The 22,873-nt window shown below is 38.2% G+C and overlaps 1 long non-coding RNA gene across 5 annotated transcripts in view; it reads right to left on the bottom strand.

The window, feature by feature from the left end:
- Window positions 1–2,144: 2,144 nt before the first annotated feature.
- The window catches only part of LOC149209958 (uncharacterized), a 58,547-nt gene continuing 37,818 nt past the window's right edge, over window positions 2,145–22,873 (bottom strand). The window contains exons 2-4 of one of the 5 annotated variants that reach the window (XR_016252916.1): window positions 4,153–4,235; window positions 3,531–3,692; window positions 2,145–2,668 (exon numbers count right to left, since the gene is read on the bottom strand). This is a non-coding gene — a long non-coding RNA (uncharacterized LOC149209958). The other 4 variants (XR_016252917.1, XR_016252915.1, XR_016252918.1 and 1 more) reach the window with 4 other exon arrangements.

The raw sequence follows: 22,873 nt of genomic DNA, 5'->3' as shown, positions 1-22,873 counted from the left end.
CATACCAGCTCATGCACAAAATCTGATCTATATGGGACACAGTTTACAGGACAATCATACCCTTCAGGACTACAACATAATATCAGATTCGACCATCACCATCAACCTCCGTTTGCGGGGCGGATGCTCTGGAACTAGCTCAAAGAACATAGGGTCTTTCAAGGACGCAGTCAAGGGCAAAGGGAAAGCACAGACCAATCCCACAGCTGCCACTGAATCTCTGGGGCCCTACATTGTAGAACAAAAACCTGAGAGCCCATCTCTCACCATCGATATACCAGAGGTAAATACTATATACTCAGATCTACACACATATGCAGTTATTTGCAGATTTAATGGTTTTTGGCCCAGATCTGACGTATTGCATCAATGGATCCATACTGTCTGGACAACAAACTGCGAAATCTACTTATGCCCCAAGGGGTTCTTTATAGTAAGATTTCAAATAGAAGAGGAAAGGGACATTATCCTCAACCAGGGGCCATGGTTCTGGGGCAGTGCTGGACTGTTCATCACCCCATGGTTTCCAGAATTTGATGCCAACACAATGGTGGTATCAAAGATGCCAGTCTGGGTTAGGTTGCATAACCTCCCTTTACATTTCTGGCATCACAAGGCTTTAATCGCTATTGGAAATACCTTGGGTAAATTCATAAAGACTGATTTAGAGAGACGCATAAAGGGAATATTTACTTTCGCCAGAATTTGCATCGAAGTAGACCTCAGCCAAGGCCTACCAGAAAGTATAATCCTGAATTTCAACAATACACAGTGGACACAACCCTTGGACTATGAAAACACAGTGTTCCAATGCCGTGGATGTCAACAAACAGGTCACCTGCTTAGTGCATGCCCACACGCCAGAAACATCCCCAATAGGAGCAAGCAACAACAGAGGAAGCCGAAAGGATGGCAAAATACAGAACCTTTGGTGACGGAAGTAGACACAGCAGAGAATGTAGAACACAATGCAGAAGAAGATGAACAAATAGTTCAGGACAACACACAAAAAGAAGAGGAAGCCCCCAGCAACCCCATGCAGCAACAAGGTTCCCAGCTAACAGGAAAGGAAATACTCAGCAACAAGAGAACTCATGGATCAGAAGGATCGGAGTCGGACAAGGACTCTCCCACAACTATAACAGATAATCAGCTATCCATTGTAACTGCTACCCCCAACACGGGTGGATGGCGCAAGGTGGAGAAGAAGAAAGGGAGAAAACAATAGCTACTCCAATTTTATTTATTTATTTTTCATCTTTTGGTTTCGGTGAAAACTGGAACAGAACATCTGCATATGCTCTTCAGCATCTACAAAATGTAATTTTGTCTTATGAATAAAATTACGACTTTTTCCATGGGAAAAAAAATGTTGCATAATCCAAGAAATTCTCATGGTTTCGGAAATTATTTGACTTGTCTCCCCCATGAACTCATTAGATGATTCTCAAGATAATACCCTACCAGACCAATGTCCTTGAAATACAAAGCTACATCAATTTTACTGCACAATATGCACAACATGCTTTTGAAGTCTACGCACAAACCTTTAGCCTAAAAGTGCATGAAAACATTTATTAGATTTTCAAATGCTGAAGTTTTATTTAATTTTCACCCATATACACATCTCATGTTCTCGTGGCATGATATTTATCACTCTAACTAAATTTAGAATACTGACATCCATATTTCATAGTTCAAAATGTTACCAGAAAACATATATATTCAAGAGGTACAATTATTTGAATTACGTAGAAAAAATAGAAATGCGAAACAAGTAATAAATTTGAAACATATTTTCAGCTTCATGTGTAAATCCATCTACAAATAATATAAGACACTTAAAGAAAAGTTATAATTCATTTTCGTATCACCAATAATCCCTGAGAAACTTACACAAGGAGTCAAAACAACATGCTTTTGGCAAGGCACACAAACCCCCATAGCATCAACAAGGGCCAAATTTTAGATTTAACCATAAAAAGAAAACATAAATAAATAAATATAATAAGGCCAAGCCTGAATTAAATACAGGGTGGAAATCTAAAACCTGGAACTCATTCCTCAAACAAACCTCGGCAGCTTTAGGAACAACTTTTGAATAACACAAAATCAAAACCCTCGAATGGAGGTGATGCGGAAAATTTTAACCAAACAAAAAAGCTTTAATAAATAGTAGAATGGTGGGAGATATCAATATAATGATGTTAACATATATTTACATAATTCAGAGTGGGCTTTAAGGTTTTTTCACATCTCTAATTCCACACTAGAGCTATAAACTAAAACTATGCCAAGATTAATCTATGGCTCACTTCGAAAGCTACCCAGTGATTCACATACCCATTGAGTTTGAAGGATCCTGTACATCGGAGGCCAAATGAAGTCTTTAAATTGCCTAAGGAAAAAAAATTATGAATGAGATCTCTTTAATTCGATCTCCTCCCACGAAGAACATTAAGTCAGCATTGCAGTAATTCTATAAACATTATACATAGGTTTGGAACAAAAAAATTACATTAAATGAATACCCTCTACTAAACTTATTTACAATTAAGATTTCACGATTCTAAAACCCATGCAATTGCTTTCAAATTAAAATCGTGAATTAATGACAAGCACCAGGTGCATCTCCATCTCCATTGCCATCTTTGTCTTCTTGTCCCTCCTATTTTCAAAACAAACCTCAGCAGCTCCATGAACAACTTTTAAATAACACGAAATCAAAACCCCCAAATGGAGGTGATGCAAATTTTGACCAAACAGAAAAACTTTAATAAATAGTAGAATGGTGGGAGACATCAATATTATGATGTTAAAATATATTTACAGAATTCAGAGTGAGATTTAAGGTTTTTATAAATCTCTAATTCCACACTAGAGCTATAAACTAAAACTATGCTAAGATTAATCTATAGCTCACTTCGAAAGCTGGCCAATGATTCACAAACCCATTGAGTCTGAAGGATCATGTACATTGGAGGTCAAAAGGAGTCTTTAAATTTCCCAAGGAAAAAAAAATTATGAATGAGATTTGTCTAATTCAATCTCCTCGCACGAAGAACATTAAGTCAGTATTGGAGGAATTCTGTAAACATTATGCAGAGGTTTGGAACAAAAAAAATTACATTAAATGAATATGTTGCGCTAAACTTATTTACAACTAAGAATTCACTGTTCTAAAACCCCTAAAATTGCTTTCAAATTAAAATGGTGAATTAATGACAAGCACTAGGTGCATCTCCATCGATGTCTCCTTGTCACTCCCTGTCCCCAATACTCTTTTCAGAACAAACCTCGACATCTCCATGAACAACTTTTAAATAACACAATCAAAACCCACAAATGGAGGTGATGCAAATTTTAACCAAACGGAGAAGCTTTAATAAATAGTAGAATGCTGGGAGACATCAATATTATGATGTTAAAATATATTTATAGAACTCATAGTGAGATTTAAGGTTTTTGCACCTCTGATTCCACACTAGAGCTATAAACTAAAACTATGCCAAGGTTAATCTACAACTGACCTCAAAAGTTGGCTAGCGATTCGCAGACCCATTGAGTTTGAAGGATCATGTACATTGGAAGCCAAAAGAAGTCTTCAAATTGGTTAAGGAAACAAATTTGAATGGGACCTCTCTAATTCGAGGTCCTCCCACAAAGAACATTAAGTCAGCATTGCAAGAATTCTGTAAACATTACACAGAGGTTTGAACAAAAAAAATTACATTAAATAAATACCTTGTGCTAAACTTCTTTCTATTAAGATTTCACTGTTCTAAAGCCCCTACAATTTCTTTCAACTTAAAATGTTGAATAAATGACAAGCACCAGGTGCATCTCCATCTCCATCACCATCTCTATTTCCTTGTCCCTCCCTGTCCCCAATGCTCTTTTCAGAACAAACCTCGGCAACTCCATGAACAACTTTTATATAACAAACAATCAAAACCCCCAAATGGAGGTGATGCAAATTTTAACCAATTAAACAGAAAAGCTTTAATAAATAGTATAATAGTGGGAGACATCAATATTATGATGTTAAAATATATTTACAGAATTCAGAGTGAGCTTTAAGGTTTCTACACATCTCTAATTCCACACTAGAGCTATAAACTAAAACTATGCCAAGATTAATCTACAGCTCACCTCGAAAGTTGGCCAGCGATTCACACACCCATTGAGTCTAAAGGATCATGTACATTGGAAGCCAAAAGAAGTCTTTAAATTGCCTAAGGAAAAAAAAATTATGAATTAGATCTCTCTAATTCGAGCTCCTCCCACAAAGAACATTAAGTTAACATTGCAGGAATTCTGTAAACATAATACAAAGATTTGGAATAAAAAATAAATTAAATGAATACCCTGCACTAAAATTCTTTACAATTAAAATTTCATTCTTCTAAAACCCTTGCAATTGCTTTCAAATTAAAATTATGGATTAATGACAAGCATCAAGTGCATCTCCATCTCCATCACCATCTCTGTCTCCTTGTCCCTCCCCGTCCCCAATGCTCCTTCCAGAACAAACCTCGGCAACTCCATCATTGTCTCTGTGTTCATCCCTGTCCCCGACGCTCTTTTCAGAACAAACCTCGACATCATATTCATCTGAGACACCATTATCAATTGCATTGCAGTTAGTGTTGTTGTTAACACAATTATTATTGTTAGTATTGTTATTAGGGTTAGCAACACCACACTCTAGATGTCGTAAAAGTCGCCTTAGGTTCCTTCAATTGTATCTCGCTAAAATTTGATACATCCAGACATTTCCCATCACTATGGAAGCCATCAAGTGTGAGGGATGTTAGAGCCTTGCATTGTAGTATATGCAGCAAGACAGAACTAAGAACAATCCTTGAAGTATCCATTTTGGTGCAATACACTCCAAGATAAGCTCTGAAATTTCAGTGGAGAAAGAGGAAGGTCTAGCCGCAGCAAAGGGAGCATACAGACAATCTGGAGTTCTTGTTCTGGAGGCCGAGGTATAGTTGTGACTAAGCCACAGTGCTGTAGGTGACAGCGTGGCATTTTGGAGGGTTGTTTGGGGCTGTTTCAAGGTTGTATTTATTGCGAATTGCTGGGCAGTGGAGACCGAGGAATAGGGGCATATGCTGGAGGTATGCAAATTGGCTGGAGCAGTGTTTGAGGGGTGTCGGATTGCTAGAAGAGTGTTGTGTGGTAGGCCGCAGGCCATACCACAGCAACAAAGGATAGCGAAGGTTGTTTTGAGGGCTAGTTCCAGCCCTTAACCTCAACGTGGAGGAGGAGTGTCCCTCCTAGCCAAGGCCGTAGTTTGTGAAGGTTGTTTGAGGGTTGTTCAGTGGTTGGTTAGTGGCTGTTGCAGCCTGCAAAGTTCCCTAACTAGGAACAGAAGATAACAACAGTATGACAACAGACCTAAAGCATTGAGATGGAAGTGTAGTGGGTCAAATATTGACCAGTCTTGGATCAGTTTGAGAAGAAGCCTGTGGGAGCCAATTTGGAGGCGAGATTGGTTAATCGTGAAGCCTTCATCGGTGCAGATTCCACAGTGACAGTATTGGGTGCCATAGGACTGGTGAAGGATGGTGCCGAAGTGCAACGCGCTGATGGACAAGAGTTGTTGCTAGCCTAGCAGATTGGAGCGTGGGTGTTGGCCAGCCTAGAGGAGCGGATTGGATCATCCCATGTACACTCTACAAATGGACGTACAACAGTGTTAGGTGGCAACCCTCCTGGAGTCTCGATGTGTAGTGGCCTTGATGGACTAAGGCACTACTAGTGAGCAGTACGGGTGTGATGGACCGACAGGACAAGATACAACATAGAAATGTTGCAACCAAGTTTGTCATTGTATCTTGTAACTATAGACTGTTGTATTTATCATATTTAGATTAGTATAATGAAGATTGGTGATTGTACATTATTGTACATTTTTGTTTAAAACGGTGTATCATTGTGCGTATTGATTTACTGCTTTATATTTCCGCTGTGCAAAGTAGTTTATGGTTGAGATTCTTGGTTTGGTAGTGTTAGTGATTTTAAGACTCTAACCTAGACCTAAGGTCGTGGAAATTCAACATGGTATCAGAGCGTGTATGAGCTACTTTGGAAGTCAAGTAAATCAGAGTTGTGTGCAACGAAGTACAACGTGAGAGGGAGTTGGTCACATTGTGAGTGAAGGTTTCACTACAATGTCGAAGTTGCAGGCCAGTATCCAATATGAGGACAGGTTGGACGGGTTGTCCAACTATAGTCCATGGAAGGAAAGGGTCAAGTTGATCTTGTAGATCAACAGGATCTGGGATTTCGCCGAGAAAGAAATCAAGAAGCCAACCGACCCTAAGGAGCTATAAATATGGGAAGATTTGGATGCGAGGACGAGATTGATCATCGTTGATGGTGTGAGGGATGCCCTAATACCTCATTTGTCCGAGAAGAACACCGCACATGAGATGTGGATGGCTCTTCAGAATTTGTTTCAGAATAAGAACGAGAATTGGGTACTGGTGTTAGAGGACAAGTTGAAGGCCACCAAGATGTTAAAGGGTGAAAGCGTGGCCTCGTATCTGACAAGATTGTATCAGGTCAAAGATGAGCTTGCAGCCATTAGTGTGACTGTCTTAGATGGAGATATGGTAAGGATTGCCTTGAAAGTGTTCACCTAGGAATGGAAGCCCTTTATCAAAGGGATTGTTGCCAAGGAGAAGCTACCAAACTAGAATAGGTTGTGGGATGACTTCATTCAGGAAGAATTGCAAGAGGAGGATATTCAGCCAAAGTAGAAAGCTTCAGATGATGACATGGCACTTGCATCACAAATGAAGGGTAAGCACAAGAAGGACTTGAGTAAAGCCAAGTGTTTCAACTGTGGCGAGATGGGTCATTTTTCGTCGATATGTCCGATGAAGAAGACGAGAAATGATGAGAAGAAGAAAGGAAAGCAAGCCTCCAGTGTTGCTGCTTCAGCAAAGATGGACGATCTCTCCAAGAGATTGGAAGAGGAGGACTTTTCCATGATTTCTCATTTCTTGTAGAGTACTATCACTGAGGATGGATGGTACATGGACAGTGGTGCGGCAAAGCATATGACAGGGTCACAGGATGTTTTTGAGACTAGTCAGATGGGACTCGAAGTTGCACATGGTGTTGGGTTACAAGATTCAGTTGGAGATCCGAGGATCGGGCGTTGTGCCATTCAGGATGGAGAGAGGACGTATGATGTGAGTCTAAGATGTACTGTTTGTACCAGGACTCAGATATAATGTCCTCTCTATTTCGAAGATGAAGAAGAAGGGCTTTGAGGTCTTGTTCCAGGATGGAAAGGAAAGACTCAGACCTAGAGGCTCTAAGTCTGATGGGATTGTGCTTGGAGTCAGGGAGAATGTTCTCTAGAGGTTGACGGGAAAGCCTAAGGATCATGGAAATAAGCAGGGACAGGTGCAGGTTCTAGAGAAGCAGGAGAAAGTGCAGGTGCAAATGTAGGCTTCAGAGGAGAAGGTACAGGTTCCCAAGAAGAAGGTACACTTTCCCGAGAAGGTCCAGGTTCCAGAGACTTAGAGGGAGTCTAGTTCGAGAGGGAGCTTGCAGATTTAGAGGGAGACTCTGCAACCTAAGAAGAGCGTGGTCAGTGGTGAGCAAGGGTGCTCCTACAACTTCCAAGAAGGAATCATGGAAAGAGTGGAAGATGTTACAATATAAGAAGAAGAAGCAGGTTGCTTCCAACAGTGACATCGACACTTCCGAGGAGGGCGTAGCTCACTGTACAGGGATTGTTGCGATTGTGAGCGCCAAGAGTTGGGAAAGTGTTGTGAGCAATGATGATGATGACAAGATAATTCCTAGTCTTGGAAATACCTCCCTCGCTAAGAGGGAGTGTTGATTTGTGTAGCTTGGGAGGTACTCCAAGCCCGAGGGTTCAAGTTTGGAGGACAAAGTGCCACAAGGGCAGCTTGTGGGCTTAGAACCCAAGTATGGGGTTTTGGCACCCATTGTGTTTTGGGGCAAAACCATGATGGATTCACGGCATGTGATGGATGAGGATGATAATGCTCAGAAAAAAGATTCCAACGCATCGAAAATCGTCCAAATCCGAGTTGTCGTTTGGGAGAAATTGAATTTTGAAGTTGACATAATTATTATTGGATTTTTCAAGTAGGCCGACTTGAAGTAAAATCCAAAAGACATGTCTCTTCATGTGATTCATTGGAGGCCTTAAAGGCTATAAATTAAGGATGGATTGGAGTCATTTGAAGCATCCATTTTGGTGCAATACACTCCAAGATAAGCTCTAAAATTTCGGTGGAGAAAGAGGAAGGTCTAGCCGCAACAAAGGGAGCATAAGGACAACGTGGAGTTCCTGTTTTGGAGGTCGAGGTACAACTGTGACTGAGCCACAGTGTTGTAGGTGACAGCGTGGCATTTTGGAGGGTTGTTTGGGCTTGTTTCAGGGTTGTCTTTATTGCGGATTGTTGGGCAGTGGAGACCGAGGAGCAGGGGCATATGCTGGAGGTTTGCAGATTGGATGGAGCAGTGTTTGAGGGGTGCCAAATTGCTAGAACAGTAGCAAAGGATAGCGAAGGTTGTTTTAAGGGCAGTTGTGGCCCTTAACCTTAGCATGGAGGAGGAGTGTCCCTCCTAGCCAAGGCCGCAGTTTGTGAAGGTTGTTTGAGGGTTGTTCAGTGATTGGTTAGTGGTTGTTGTAGCTTGCAAAGTTCCCTGACTAGGAACAGAAGATAGCAGCAATACGACAGAAGACCTGAAGCGTTGAGATGGAGGTGTAGTGGGTCAAATATTGACCAGTCTTGGATAAGTTTGAGGAGAACCATGTGGGAGCCAATTTGGAGGCAAGATTGCGTAATCGTGAAGCCTTCATCGGTGCATATTCCATAGTGACAGTATTGGGTGCCATAGGAATGTTGGAGGGCAGCATGTTGGTTACCCAAAGTAGCCCTAGACGAGCTATCTTGAAGGATGAAGAGCAGCTGAAGGTTGGGTGAAGGATGGTGCTGAAGTGCAACACTCTCATGGACAAGAGTTTTTGCTAGCCTGGCAGATTGGAACTCGGGTGTTGGCCAACCTAGAGGAGCAGATTGGATCAACCCATGTACACTCTATAGATGGACGTGCAACATTGTTAGGTGGCAACCCTCCTGGAGTCTCGATGTGTAGTGGCCTTGATGGACTAAGGCACTACTAGTGAGCAGTACGGGTGCGACGGACTGGCAAGACAAGATATGACATAGAAGTGTTGCAGCCAAGTTTGTCATTGTATCTTGTAACCATAGACTGTTGTATTTATCAGATTTGGATTAATATAATGAAGATTGGTGATTGTACATTATTGTACAATTTTGTTTAAAATTGTGTATCATTGTGCGTATTGATTTACTGCTTTATATTTCCGCTGTGCAAAGTAGTTTATGGTTGAGATTCTTGGTTTGGTAGCGTCAATGATTTTAAGACTCTAACCTAGACCCAGGGTCGTAGAAATTCAACAATGCGCCCATGCACCCTAAGGAAAAGTGGATGCACTATAGCACTCCGAAGCGCTTAAGGGAAAAGCTTCGGGCCTTCGTGATGCACCCATGCACCTAGGAATAAAACTGGGTTGAACACGGTGCAATTTTCGAGACTAAAGGAGCTTCGAGCTCAAAGAGTGCTCTCTGCCTGAAAAGAGCCCATAAAGAAGTACAGAAAGCAGAATTTGATGCTAAGATAAGGAGAGGAATGATTTGCAAGGCTATATAAGTTGTTGTCGCATGCATGGTGGAAGATGAAAAGTTTCATGAATGCGAAAGGTTTCTTGCATGCGACAGTAAATGAACACTTGCAAGATGAAGATCCAGCTAAAATGCCAACAAACACATTGCAAAACAAGAAATTGACAGCATACAAAGCAAGATTTGACAGTGAAATGATGAAAAGCGATAAAGATTTAAGCATGCAAACTTACTTGTTGCACTAGTTGATGAAGAGCTTGATGATTTTCCAATCGTGCGCTCAGATGAAATGATGATGAAGGAATGATTAGATGACTTTATTTAAAGAGATCAACGTGCAAAACTAACTCATCCATGAGTGCCACTCGTTGTCAGATGAACGATCAGTTAAAAAAAGTTAAGGGTATTCCTATTTTCTAGGAGTTGGCCCTCATGCAACAAGTTGGATTGTGCATGCAATTGGATAGGGCGCAAGTCTTCGTCATGAAGGAGTGCACCCAGGTAGGGTGCACTAGCTCAACCTGAAGGAGTGTGCCCTAGCAGAGCGCATTCCTTCGGCCCGAAGAAATGTGTTTTCTTTAAGTGCAAGCCTTCGTCATCTTTAAGTGCGCTTTTTGCTTTTATGAGAGATTTTCATGCTTTTGCTTGCTTTTTTTGCTTTTGTGTGCCTTTTGAGTGTGTGCATGGCTAGAAGGCAAGTTTCTAAGTCAAGACAGACTACGAGTTCACTTAACTATGAACTTACTAACTCGAACGCTTCTAATGGTTAGGTGACGATGCTTGAGACACATTGACTTAGGAGGATACACCACTAGGAGAAAACACACAAATATCAAATCAAACCACATGATGACACATGGGGGCTTGAAACGACAGTTAGCGTGGGCTCCAAAATTGACATAGGAAAAAATTCTATAGGGTTGTTGTCAAATCGACAACAAATTACTAATTTGCAAAGGGATGTTTTTGTTTATTTTGTTATAGATTGGTAAAAAACTTGCCTATGGTAATGGAAAAATACCACTTAGCGTATTATGATCAAAGGTTAGTCATTTTAGGTGAGAACAATTGCAAGAGTTGTAAGAAGGGATATGGTAGTAGCATTACCATTATCAAGATGATTGGATTACAAACTTAAGGTTCTGAGGAAGGATAATTTACTTACCCCAGGTAGATTGTTAATTTGTTTTCGTCTTGGAGGACCAAAGAGGAAGAGGAATGCTGACAGTAAGACGGTTATGGAAATCTCCAAATCAATCAAATTAGAGATATTTGATTAAAAAAACAGGGAATAGTACCTATGAGGTTGTTTTCTCCCAAGAAAAGGATCTGCAAATGTGGGAGGCAACCCAAGTCCACGGGATACTTCCACTTAGATAGGTAAATGACCGCCTGAGGTCAACCAGATTATAGCATCTGGCAAGGTGACCCGGAATGCTTCCTAAGCACAACCACAATTATTTCAAACGAAAGAGTGTCCCAATTGCGGCGGGATATCACCATGAAGTGCACTGTTTGAAAGATCAACGGAGCGGAGAAATGACAAATTGCCCATTAAGGAGAAATGGGACTTTGTAGATCCATGGTAGTGAGGTTTATTGTGGCCAGTGCAGGTAATACCAGTCCTCTTGCACAACAGATGGGAGGGTCTCTAGTTCGCCATGGAATGGTGAGGATGGTTAGTAATAATAAGGGACTTAAACTCCGAAGAGAATTTCCGATTATGGCGAATTGAATGAGAGGAAGAAGAGGAAAGAAAGAGAATATAGAGCAGAGCAAAGGAAAAACAGAGAGAAAGTAAAATGGAAACGCGGATGAAAGGGTGGATTGTAGGGTAGGGAGAAGGATCATTCTCACAACCCCTACTACTTAGGAGGGGAAGGGTGTTGTTTTGTGGTGTTCAAGAAACAACCACGACTCTACAGAGTTTCGCCGAGGTAAGCACACAGTGTTGTGGTGGAGTATACGAGCTTCATTGTGTTAAGTGGATTGGACTAGTCGATACACAGTGCAGATTGTCCATGACTTATGTGGAGAAGTTATTTCCAACTCCATTCACATGCAATATTTTCTAACTTTTTGTTCGTCTAGAGCCAAACATATCAAAATTTGTCCAATCTACCATTGCCAACGGTCTTCACTGCCACTAGCGGTAAAAGCATTCTCTCGTAGTTTCAGTTTACAACGTTTTACAAAATCTTCAAAGGCAATCGGGAAGTTTTACAAACCTACCGTTAACCCATTATGGGGAATCATTATCTTTATACTAATAAATAAATAAAATATCAGAATAGATTAATTCGAATTAAATAAAGTTTGAGTAAGAATATATTTCATAATGTGTAAAATGTCTATTTTAAAAATAAAGAATATTTATAAATGAAATATTTTCCCTCGCCATTAAATTGAGATAAAAAATAGAAAACTTGAAAATAAAAAAGATAACCATAATTAAAAACAAAAAAATAAAAAAGTAGACCATAATTAAAAACAAAAAAATAATTTTTTGGATCAATGACCGGAGAATCCACAGTTTTAACATTTTTGTACCAACGTTTCAAATCCCAAATGGGATCCATCATCAGGATATGAGAATGATGATGACAGAAGAGCAACAGGTAAGTTATCCCTCTCCTTTCTTGTGTCTTCTGTCTTTGTTTTTCATTTAGGTCTAGGCTTAGAATTTCCATTAAATTCTAGGATTTATTAATTTCTTCATTGCTATTGAGTAATTTATTAATCATTATATTAATTTATTATAAATATTAATTATTTATAATAGTTAATATAATATAATTAATATTAATAATTTAATTAAATTATTTAGGAATTAATATTAATTAAAATTAATTTCATTTTAGTATTAATATTCCCTAGGTATAAAATCAACTCTCCAGATATAAAGTTTACAATGGAACTTGAAGAAAACAAGAGCATTCCGTTTTTAGACGTCCTGATCATCAGAAAAGAGGATGGCTCTTTGGGCCATAAGGTTTTCAGGAAATCAACCCACACAGAGAGTTACCTCCATGCTGATTCCCACCATCACCCTGCACAGAAGGTTGGTGTTCTAAACACGCTGGCCATCAGAGCCCTTCGAATTTCCGACTCAGAGCACCTGGAGGAAGAGAAGAAGCATCTAATCTTAACTTTTAAAAGTATAGGCTACAAGGAGCATGAAATCAAAAAGGCCATAGAGAAGGCTGAAAGAAAGTTGTTTTCTCATGAACCTAAGGCTCAAGACCAGCCTAATTGTGGTATTGTTTTCCTACCGTATATCCATGGGATTACGGACAAAATCGCTAAAATCCTAAAAAAGAAAAACATTATCACTCATTTCTCAGCTCCTGGTACTATCAGACAAAGTTTGAAGTCTGTTAAAGATGATATCGACAACCATCAGCTTAAAGGAGTTTATAAAATAGAGTGTTCCTGTGGAAAAAGCTACATTGGTGAAACAGGTCGCTCCCTCCAGACAAGACTCAAGGAACATGGCGCGGATATTAAGAACGGAAGATCTCGTACTTCAGCCCTGGCAGAGCACTCCTTAAAAACTAAACACCATATCTGTCTGGAAAGCGCATCAATTATCGCTAAGGAAGAGCAACATCAGAGACGAAAGATCAGAGAAGCGCTTGAAATTATCAAACATCCTCATAATCTGAACAGAGATAATGGCGTGGAGATTAGCGGGAGCTGGCTTCCCTTGATCAAGGAAATAAAAAACGCAAACGCAAGCGCATCCCCTGGTTAAGGCCTCAGCAGGTAAGTTATCCCTCTCCTTTCTTGTGTCTTCAGTCTTTGTTTTTCATTTAGGTCTAGGTTTAGAATTTCCATTAAAATCTAGGATTTATTAATTTCTTCATTGCTATTGAGTAATTTATTAATCATTATATTAATTTATTATAAATATTAATTATTTATAATAGTTAATATAATATAATTAATATTAATAATTTAATTAAATTATTTAGGAATTAATATTAATTAAAATTAATTTCATTTTAGTATTAATATTCCCTAGGTATAAAATCAATTTCAGATTAGATTTATTATTTCCCTAGGTTAAAATTAATTTCATTTTAGAATTATTATTAATTTCATTTAGATCTAGGTTAATATTAATAAAGCAAATTAATAATAATATAACAAATTAATAAATCGATTTAATATTAATATAAATTAATATTATTCATATAATATTCATAAATCAAGTTAATATTCTAGAATTAATATTTCCCTAGGTTTAAATTAATTTCATATTAGAGTTAATATTATTTTCATTTAGATCTAGGTATAAATTATTTTCATATTAGAGTTAATTTTAGTTTCATTTAGTTCTAGTTATTAATTAATTTCATTTTAGAGTTAGCATTAATTTCATTTAGATCTAGGTATAAAATTAATAAAACAAAGTTATATTATAACAAATTAATAAATCAAATTAACATAGCAAACTAATAATATTAGAACAAATTAATACTATATATTAAATCAAATTAATATTAAAACAAATTAAAATTATATTATATATATAATATATTAATAAATCAAAACTAATATATTAAAAAATTTTAAATAAGCAAATTAATTTTAGATTATATAAAATTAATTAAATATTTAATACAAATTAATAGAAAAATTTATAAAATTAATTAAAATTAATTAAAAAAAATTATAAAATTAAAATTAAAATTAATTAAAAATCATTTCAGCCGACAGTTTGTCATGTTTTATCTTCATCACTATTTATTACTTCTTTGTTGCTCTTCTGTCATCATCATTCTCATATCCTGATGATGGATCCCATTTGGGATTTGAAACGTTGGTACAAAAATGTTAAAACTGTGGATTCTCCGGTCATTGATCCAAAAGATTCAAGCCACAGATCTCTGAAATCCATAAAAAAATAATTATTAATTATTAAAATCCAAAACATTAAAGAATTTAGTAAACTTGAGATCTTTACTTACCATCATTTTGATTCCTTATATGATATGATTTTTGTCTTTAGATCAATTTAAACTAAAAATCCCCTCCAAAAAGCCTTAACAACATAGCTTCTTATTCAAAGTAAGACTTTATATCTTATATTAAATTTTATAAAATTCAATCTTGTATTAAATTTTATAAATACTCAATAAAGAAAATATTTGGAATTATTCGAATTAGCTTCTCACATTGACCCAGTACGCAATGTATTTCATTGAGAAAAGAAAATAAAGAAAGCATTCATAGGCAGCCTCGGAATTGCCAAAATATAAACAATTATTAGTCACAGAATAATAAATGGGCATGCCTATAGCAATAGAAAAAATATATCCACTCTACAGAATTTATGTTCTACTTGTAGCTTCATGGTTCAGTTTACTCGTTTCTTCGTAGTTCCAAGTTGAGATATGTGCAAGAACCCGAGATGTTGAGAATTCAGCCAACTGACACAATCCTTAAAATACTTAATTGGGATGTCTGAACACTACACAAATGTCACGAACTCATTCCCAATCCAATCAAAGGGACTAGCTATGGCATCCAACGATATGTGTAGGCTCCACATGCAGTGTTTTTCATTAAGTAAAAATTGTAGGCAAGATAACTACAACCACAAAAAGATGTAAAAGATGAAGTTGTATACTAGCCCACTGGGAATTAAGAAGGGTTGAAGAAAAGAAGCCATGTGTAAGAAAGTTGAGGAAAGGATTAAGTGCCTCATTTTGTATTACATAATCAGTCAAAAATTCTTTAACAAATGGAATGTTTCAAACAAAGAGAAATGTTTGGCAAAAAGAAAACACTCTGGAAGAGATGGTTCACATTCCTCTTGCACGCAACGAAATACAACAAACAGAGGAACCATGCAGAGAACATCACACACTAGCCTAACTCGTGGAATTTTTGGAACAAACATCTAGAAAGGCAAGAAAGAAAATAGTTATTTGAAAAGCCTGGATACTAAGGTGAAGGAACTTGAAAGGGAAAAAAGGAAAGAATAGCAAAATTTAGACACAACACTGATTTGAGAATGGCAAAAGGAACTAAAAACTCCGGAATGATATTAACGAACTGAAGAAATGTGATAAATTTTGATACACCTATGTATTTTGCTATACAAACAATTTAGTGAGAATAAAAACTTCATGTTGCCTTAACTAAAACATATTCTTTAAAGGACATAAAAGATAAATTTAACCAAGCAAGTAATTGTAAAACTTGATTGAGAAATCACTTACACTGTATAACAGTTGATGATAGAGCAGAGTTGCGGGGGAGCCCCCCCCCCCCCCCCCCCCCGAACCCGCTCCCGAAGCGTGCTCCGGGCGGGAGCGGGTCGGGAGCGCGCTCCCGATAGAAAAATTTACGCTCCCTGCCATTTTAGGGAGCGATCGCTCCGTCGCTCCCGGAGCGAAATTTTAAGCCCGGGAGCGTTTCGGGCAGCGCCGAGAGCGATCCGGCGGAAAAAAATTCCGCGGACCCGAAGAAAAAAAAATAAATAAATAAATAAATTGTTTTAAAAGCCCAATGGGCCTAAAAAAAATTCATTATCACTTCATTGAGTTGAGTTTCTTGGAGAGCAAGAGCAAAGGAGCGCCGAGGAGCGAGGAGCAAGCCTGCAAAGAGGTAAGTAACTTAGTAATTTAGTTAGTTTAGTTAGTTTAATTTAGTTAGGTAGTAATTTAATTAATTTAATTTAATTTATTTAGTTTAAAAATCATGAATTTAAATTAAATTAATTAATCTCAATAAATTAAATTAATTTGCAGATTCAAAACCCTACAAACATCAAACACCATGGACCTGGCTATATTTCTTGGTATTTTCCTCTTCTTGGTCCCTTTTATGGTTATTATGGTGTTGGAGAGTAGGAAACGGAGGGGCCAAACTGAAGAGGGGGATGAAGAAGCTGGAGAAAGTCGAATTGATGAAAACCCCGATGAGGAGGCGCTGGAGGAGGGTGAACATGACCCTCAAAAAACTAAACAAGACCAAACCCCATTGTGGAAATATGTTAACGGGGCTGAAACAGGGAGAGGGGGTGGAAGTTGGAACCACTAAATTTCATTGCCCCCATTGCAACAATGATTACACAGGTTCATACACCCGTGCTAGAAGACACCTCTGCGGGAAAAGGCCATGGGATGGAGACAAACAAATAGGAATCAAAACTTGTCCAGCGGTGTCAGCAGTGGATAGAGCCAAATACATAAGGGAAGAGGAGGAAGCCCAATACAAATAAAAAAAATCAAGGGGTTTCTTTGAACCAAGCTCACAATCACAAAGAACTCCTTCAGCATCCTCCCAAGGCAGTGGATATGGAGGCACAGGGTCATCAGCTTTAAGGCATAGAACCATATCAGATTTCCTTGATGAGGGGTGTAGGAATGATGTGGATTCAAAAGTTTACAGGTTTCTCTATGCATGTGGGATACCATTCAATGTTCTTCGCTCACCTTATTGGCACGAAATGGTTTCTGCCATAAATGATGCCCCTAAAGGATACAAGAGCCCTGGGTATGACAAGGCAAGAACCGTTGGCCTTGATCATGAAAAAGCAAAAATATCACATTCTTTGAATAGAATGACAAGTTCTTGGACTGACCATGGGGTGTCCATTGTATCTGATGGATGGACAAATGTAAAAGGCAAGCCATTGATAAGTGTTCTTGCTGTGTCTGTTAGTGGTCCCATCTTTCTAACTGCACATGATTACTCAGACATGTTCAGGACCGCCATCAACATTACAGAAGCATTACTTGAAACAATTGACCGTATTGGGCCATACAATGTCATCCAAGTCATCACTGATAATGCTCCTAATTGTAAGGCAGCGGGAGCAATTATTGAGGATAAATACCCCAACATATTTTGGTCTGCATGTTTGGTTCACACATTGAACCTTCTGATGCATGATGTTGTCAAAAACAAAAATGCACAATACCAATGGATTGGTGATTTGTACAAGAAAGGCAAACAAATGATAAAATTTATTACAAATCATAGCAATACCCATGGCCTTTTCCGCAGTCACTCGAGATTGGAGTTGTTGAAGATTGCGAAGACCAGATTTGGTAGCTTACCTCACCTTCAGGCGCCTTTTGAAGGTAAGAGTCATTGGCTAGCATGGTATCAAGTCCACATTGGCAGGTATTAAAGGAAAGGGCTACAAATGCAGTTGACAGGCGAGGTTTTGAATTGGTGGAGGAGGCCGCTCTTGATGGTCAATTTTGGACAAGTGTGAGGCAAGTATTGGATTTCACCAAGCCCATTTATCACATGATTCGGTTTGCAGATACAAACAAACCAGTGATTGGCGAGGTGTATGAGCAGATGGATACCATGTTGGGGGAAATAAAAGATATTGTTCATAACAGAGATCCCGACTTGTATAATCAGATTCACGATTGTGTGTGTGAACGGTGGAATAGACTTAATCTTCCACTACATTGCTTGGCGTATATCCTTACGCCAAAATACTACTCTACATCTTGGTTGGGCCAACCTACACCAGGGGGTGGGGTTAGGACCAAACCCCATTTAGATGCAGAGGTAACTAGAGGATATTTGAAAGCATTAGAAAAGTTGGTACTGTTGTCGCGCAGATTGACACGACAACCCTCAGACCGGGGGCTGTCACTCTGATCCCCGATCTCTCCGTTTAAGCCTGTCTCCTGCGGCTAAGGGGGTAGACCCTATGAGGTGATGAAGACCAACTGTCGACCCGTTGGCTGGGAGACACGAAGCACTAAAAATGACTTTGTGAAGTTAAATGACCAGTGCCTTATGAGATTGATGTTTAAATGATTACTTGCTAAATGTTGTAGAAATATAAACCATGAACACCAATCATTTATCATCAAATAAATCGAAAAATGCAAGATATCCAGTAAAACCACAATGCTCTTATAATGATTCAGCGATTAAAGCTCAATAACGATATCCAAAAATTTTTTTTTGAAGAGATAAAGGCTTTTAAACAACCACGGAATTATGAATCATTAACCAGATATCACGTTCATATCCAAACTTGAAAATTTAAATCTCAGCATAAAAGATATAACATGATAATTCCCCGAGAACAACTGGATCTGGCAAAAATTTCCAAATTTTTTTTTTTTAGGGTAAAATTAAAACTAAAATAAATTCTAAATAAAAAACAATTAAAAATTTTAAAATCTAAAACTAAAGCTAAAACCCTAAAATGAAAATTTATTTATAAACTTTAAACAAAACCTAAAAAAATTAAAAAAAAATCTAAATTAAAATTAACTAATCTAAAACTTAACTATATAAAAATAAAACCTAAAAAATTTTTTATAAATAAATCTTTTTTCAATTTTTTATTTTTCATATTATAAAAATGAAAATTAAAAATCTAAAAATTATAAAACTTTAAACTTAAAGTCTATTCTAAATATAAGTTAAAACTATGAAAACGTTAAGACTATAGCTAAAGTCAAAATTAAAAAATCTAAAATCTAAATCTAAACCTAAGTCAAAAATGAAAAAAGCAAAATCGCATTTTTTTTTTATTTTTTATTTTCATATATATTTTAAAAGAAACAAAAAACAAATTTATAAAACAAAACTAAATGAAATCGAATTTAAAAAAAACGAAACTATATTTGAACCCTAAACTAAACCTACGTAACCACGCAGAATGACCACAACACACCAATTCGATTTACCTGCTTCGCAAACGGAAAAGAGATCATAGCTCACCTGCACAATACGTTTACCTGGCCCGATGAAATGTCTCAATGCGTTATCAAGGTTGCCCCCGTAGCTCGTTTTGCCTCACGGACTTCTGGCATCCGCTGAATGAATGAACTGTTTCATGTGAAGATTAACCTGGCGCTTGATGCGAATCATCTGTCAGAACTCGTAAATCACTTGGCCCGAAAAGATCGAGCACACGCAGGGAGAAACCTCACGCGTGTTAGAAACCCTGCTCTGCGTGTGGATAGATTTCGACCTGAGATTTTCTGGTTATTTCCACACAGGATATACGTTCCATTGAGAACTCATTCACGCAGAATAAAACTCGATTTTCTTTTTTGTTATTCACGGATTGCACTTTGACGGTGGGACTGGCGAGGATGGTGGCTTTGAATCGAAATTTTTGCAGATACTGAATAAATTGCCTGGGCCGACAGTTTTCGATGGAGGTGAAAGGCGTTTCGCAGACGTCAATAGATACCCTTTCCCTTGCGCTTGATGCGAATCACCTCACCAGAACTCGTAAATCACTGTCGGCGGCTTAAATGAATCGTAATATTGCAAGTTTCAATGACTGGCTTGATGATCTGAGACTGAAATCTGGCCCGTATCGAGAATGGGAATCCGTAGAACTGGACACTGGAGGACGCAGCTAGCAGGCGGAGCTTGAGATGATGGCAGGACAGCAATACGGGCAAGCAGTGCAATGTGCCTTCACTGCAAGCTGGCTCAGAACTGAGTGTTTCAATTTGGCTTGGATTTGCTGGCTGAGCAGCGGATAGGCAACAAAAAAAAACTGGTGGAGGGTGGACACAGGTTTGTAAATAAGGTTGCAAAGACAAGGACGCAGATGCGTAGCTCACTTGTATGATGAAATGAGGGAGCCCGTATAGCAGCGGCTGTGAAAGGATTGCATGCACGATGGCAGTGGGCAGAAATAAAATCATGGATTTTCTGGCCGTGGTGATTTGATTATGGCTTTGCAGCTTCAAAAGCTTGCTGCGGATAACATGAAGGGCAAACAGTGAAATGAGTGCAATAAGGAGGCACGGGGAGAGCTGGAGCTGCGTGTGGACAACCTGCTTCAGATTTGCATCATGGAAATCCTGAGATATTTTTCAAAACCTGCACCTATATCCTGCAAAAAGAAAAGAAAGCCTAAAATAATATATGCCAGAAACTAAACTAAAAAACCCTAAACCCTAGTGAAGACTGCGGATAAGGCAAAACTTGAAACCTAGATCAACTTGACTAATTTACAGATTTTGGCCCCTTAACAGCCAGATTCAACAATAAGCACAGAAATATTTTAAAGAATAAAAACTTCAGGTTTTCATTGTGAAGAACTTCAGAAAATCTCTCATGCAAATTAGAAATATAAACTGAATGATAGACCCAGGATCAAATCCAACTGGGCTCAGCAAAAAATGCTTGCGGGAGTTGGCTGGTTCAGCCGAGAACTTCCCCAAACGCCCGTTAATTCTTCTTCAATGAGGGTTTCCTGCACAGCTCACTTCAACCATCAGTAAAGAGGGCAAAAATGCTGCTAGATCTCAGAAAGTAATGGAGATACCTGCCATTACTTCAGAAACCCTAACACCACTCAAACCCTAGCAAGTGAACAAGATACCTGTGCTCACAATACTCTACAATAAGCTATTATTAATGGCTAAAACATAAAATATGCAGAAACTAAATTAGCTCACAGCACTTCCAGAGAGTAACACCAACAAGATTTGGACCCCAGAGTCTTCTTTTATTAACCAGAAACAGAGTACAAGAGAGCTTCTTCAGTACAAGACTCACAGATCCAATTATTGATCTGAACTGACCCCTAACACCCTACTTAAAGGAAATGATCCCAACGGCTAGTTCGAGTGATCCATGTCGAAATGATCTCGACCGTTGATGAGGATCAAGACATCTCTTGATCTCATCCGTCGATTTATTTAAAAATGATATTTTGCATGCATTCATTTAAAATATTATTATTTTATTATTTAGGGTTTTTGCTTTATTTTATAATTTTTTATTATTTTTTTATTTATTTCATTTTTTAATTTTTTAATTTTTTATTTATTTTCTTAAATGGATCATCGAACTAAGCCTTTGGAAACATCACCTAGGACCTAGGACTTAGGACTCATGAGGGGATTTAAAACATTTTCCAACCCTCAAGACACATTACATCATGACTTTTACAATTTACATCTTAAGGGGACAAACCCACTTAATACAGACCCTCACAAAACACCCAGTTTCTGCGACACAACTATAATCTAGCAGATTAACACACTAGGATTCTCCTAAAGTTCTAATAACAAAATCCATCCCGGCTTTGGGGTCAGGTTGAAGGAAAACTCTGCCGATCATGGATCGGTGAGACGAAAAACCTTCTGGGACGTAGATTACCACTAGAAAGTTAGGTCCACCTAGGCAATTTACATACACGACTCATATCTGCTAAGATTATTTACAATTCATACATGCAGACTAGGTTTACAATTAAATTGATTAAGCTGCTAATGACTGCAGGATGGCACGGACACATCGATCAGGTGCTACCCCTTTTTGCGAAGAAAAGGGGGATGTATTGCATGGGTAGTTGACCGGTAGTGGTCAACATCTGGCTCTACTTGGGGACACGTTGCTGCTCTGCAGGAATGTGAGAATCCAGAATCTGCATCCATACAACACAAAAATAAGTAGCGTCCATCCAAAATCATCATATACATTAAGCACAGGAAAGATAAAAGCTCTTCATTTATTAACTATCTAGAAAAATAAATCTAATCCTAAAACAGAAATGAAAATGCGGAAAAAACAAGGAGAAGGGTTAGAAATACGATACAAAGGATGCCCCATGGCATCAGATGTGTTCAATAAAGTGCATACTGAGCATTTGCCTGCTTTCAGGCAAGTCTGTCGGCTGCTTGTTGGATGTGCCATGTCCAATTTTGCATATGGTAGGACTTTTTCCTATCCGAAAATCAAGCTGCTCGCAACCATCTGATGTATCAAATCTTCTTCTCATTTTCCTTCTCTTGCGCTTTTTCTTTGTGGCAGGTTGAATTACTGATGACATGGAACTTTCTGTTTCAAAACTATCAGATGAAGTATGCGTGATATGTCTTTCTTTATCTTGCATCTGATCTTTATTATTTTTAAGTCTATCTGGATCACCTTCAACTAACCATCTTTCAATTGAACCAATGACCTCCTCATAATAAGATGGAGCTTGTTGCAGCAAATGAGAAGGTTTCTAATCTATTGATGTCCCCTGGTTTCTCTTATCCTCTGACCATTGTTGAAACTTTAGAACCTTTATTTTAATGGCATCCATCTGACTAGAGTATTCAACTTTTATATCACTGATTTGTCTGGCATGGTGTTCTTCCATATCTTTTATTACTTTATCATTCTTTTCCTTTATGTTCATCAAGCAATGT

The sequence above is a fragment of the Pinus tabuliformis genome, chromosome 1_2 (genome assembly GCF_031772625.1).
Source record: "Pinus tabuliformis cultivar Carrire ecotype Pingquan chromosome 1_2, CPIR1, whole genome shotgun sequence".
Lineage (NCBI taxonomy): Eukaryota > Viridiplantae > Streptophyta > Pinopsida > Pinales > Pinaceae > Pinus > Pinus tabuliformis.
This window is presented reverse-complemented; position numbering and strand designations above follow the sequence as displayed.